The sequence below is a fragment of the Papio anubis genome, chromosome 2 (genome assembly GCF_008728515.1).
Source record: "Papio anubis isolate 15944 chromosome 2, Panubis1.0, whole genome shotgun sequence".
Lineage (NCBI taxonomy): Eukaryota > Metazoa > Chordata > Mammalia > Primates > Cercopithecidae > Papio > Papio anubis.
Window position 1 is genome coordinate 169257506 of NC_044977.1, and position 2497 is coordinate 169260002.

General features: G+C 41.2%; 1 pseudogene; it reads left to right on the top strand.

Moving 5' to 3' along the window:
- Positions 1–1013: 1013 nt before the first annotated feature.
- On the top strand, positions 1014–2244 carry LOC110742479 (annotated as a pseudogene).
- The last annotated feature ends 253 nt before the right edge of the window (positions 2245–2497 follow it).

Consider the following 2497-nt stretch of genomic DNA (forward strand, 5'->3'; position numbering starts at 1 on the left):
GACCACAGGAACATGACAATTACATGGAAGGGTGATCCCTGAGTGCATGTGTGTGCATGTATACACACAAATAACCATAAAAATTAATGAAACTGGAATAAGGTCTATAAAGTAGGTAACACTGTTTACCAATGTTACATTTCTTGATTTTGATAACTTCCCTGTGTTTGTATAATATAACTGAATGCGTTTGTTCTTGGGAAATACACACTGAAAAATTTAGAAATACAGGGACATAATGTCTACAACTTACTCTCAAACAGTTCAGAAAACAAATACTAGAGAGATGATGATTGATTACGTAGATAGAATGACAAAAGAGATGTGGTAAAATGTCAACAATTGGTGAATCTAGGTGAAATATATACGAGAGCTTTTGATAGTAATCTTGCATTTTTTCTGTACGTTCAAAATTATTTCAAAATAAAGGTTTTTTGTATTAATACTCAAAATGCAATAATGCCTTCAGTGACCTTAGGTGGTTCTATCTGGCTAAAGTGAATCATGTAAGATGGAAAGTGGTGAGCTCTGCAGACAGAGAGGCAAGCAAAGGCAAACTGCTGAAGGGCCTTGTTCTAAGCTGAGAAATGTGAACTTCATCCAGAAAACCAAGTGGAGTGAAGGAATGAAATCCAATTTGCATTTTTAGAAAGACCGCTTTAGTAGCTTTGTGGGACCAAATGAGAGGCAAGAAGCTTAGTAGGAGGCTGCCATCATAATTCAGACAAGTGCTTCTCCTCACCATCTTTTCTCCTCCCGGGGAGCCGCCGCTTTTAAGGGGAACATCACACACCGCGGCCTATTATGGGGAGAGGGGAAGGGGGAGGGATTGCATTGGGAGTTATACCTGATGAAAAGGATGAGTTGATGGGTGCAGCACACCAACGCAGCACAAGCATACATATGTAACAAACCTGTACGTTATGCATATGTATACTAGAACTTAAAGTATAATAATAATAAAAAAAATAAGTTAATTTAAAAAAAAAAAAAGATAAAGCAGTTGAAGGTCAGGTCGTGCAGTTTCAGTGGGTACAAGATCCACCCCGGACACGGGAGGGACTACACCAGAATGGACGAGAAGGTTTTCCAGTTTCTTAATGCATTTATTTCCAAGAGGAATCCTCAGCAAATAAACTGGACTATCCCCTACAGAAAGAAGCACAAAAAGGAACAGTGGGAAGAAATTCAAAAGAAAAGAACCCGCCGAGCAGTCAAATTCCAGATAGCCATTACTGGTGCGTCTCTTGCTGACATCATGGCCAAGAAGAATCAGAAACCTGAAGTTAGAATGGCTCAACGAGAACAAACTACCAGGGCTGCTAAGGAAGCACAAAAGGCTAAGCAAGCATCTAAAGAGACTGCAATGGCTGCTGTTAAAGCACCTACAAAGGCAGCACCTGAACAAAAGATTGTGAAGCCTGTGACAATTTCAGCTCCCTGAGTTAGTGGAAAACACTAAGCTGGTACATTAGATTTTTAAATAAAGATTGGACTATAACTCTAAAAATAATAATAATAATTCAGACAAGTGAAAGCCTCACCAAGGCAATGGCTGTGAGGATGGAGACAAGGGGACAATGTCCAAATATATTAAGATTCTTCATAACCTATAAGTGAAGGATGTGGGATGATTCTAAGTTGGGAACTGGTTAAATGGTGGTGCAAGTTAACAAAATAAAAAATACAGACAAAGAAGGGAGCTCAGGAAGAAAGATGATGGGTTCTGGGTTAAGTACGTTGAGTTTGAAGGACATGTAGAAAATTCAAGGGGAGGCCTCTAGAGCTTAGCAATGGAATCTGAATAGGAGATACTAACTCTAATGTCATCTGCAGGTAGGTGATTTGGGCTGTGATAAAGGACCAGTTCTTAGGGCTTTTTGCCTATTTCTCCACTACCAAAGTAACATTTTCTGAGGATACCTGACTTTTAAAAGGAGGCTAAGAATAAAAAGTTGTTATCTGTCTTAGTCCATTTGTGCTGCCATGTCTGGTGGTGCCAGACACCACCACCTGCATAATTTATAAAGAACAGAAATTTATTTCTCACAGTTCAAGAGGCCAGGAAGTCCAAGATCAAGGCACTGACAGGTGTGAATGTCTGGTGACTACTACTGTCTGCTTCCAAGATGGCACCTTATTGCTGCATCCTCTAGAGGGAAGAAACACTGAATCCTCATAGGTCAGAAAAATGGAAGATCAAGGGAGCTGAATGAGCCTTTTTTTTTTTTCCTGAGATGGAGTCTCATTCTGTTGCCTGGCTGGAGTTCAGCAGCACAATCTCGGATCACTGCAACCTCCGCCTCCCGTGTTCAAGCTATTCTCCTGCCTCAGGCTCCCGAGTAGCTGGGACTACAGGCACGCGCCACCTCACCCAGCTCATTTTTGTATTTTTAGTAGAGACGGGGTTTCACCATGTTAGCCAAGATGGTCTCGATCTCTTGACCTCATGATCCGCCCCCCTCAGCCTTCCAAAGTGCTGGGATTACAGGTGTGA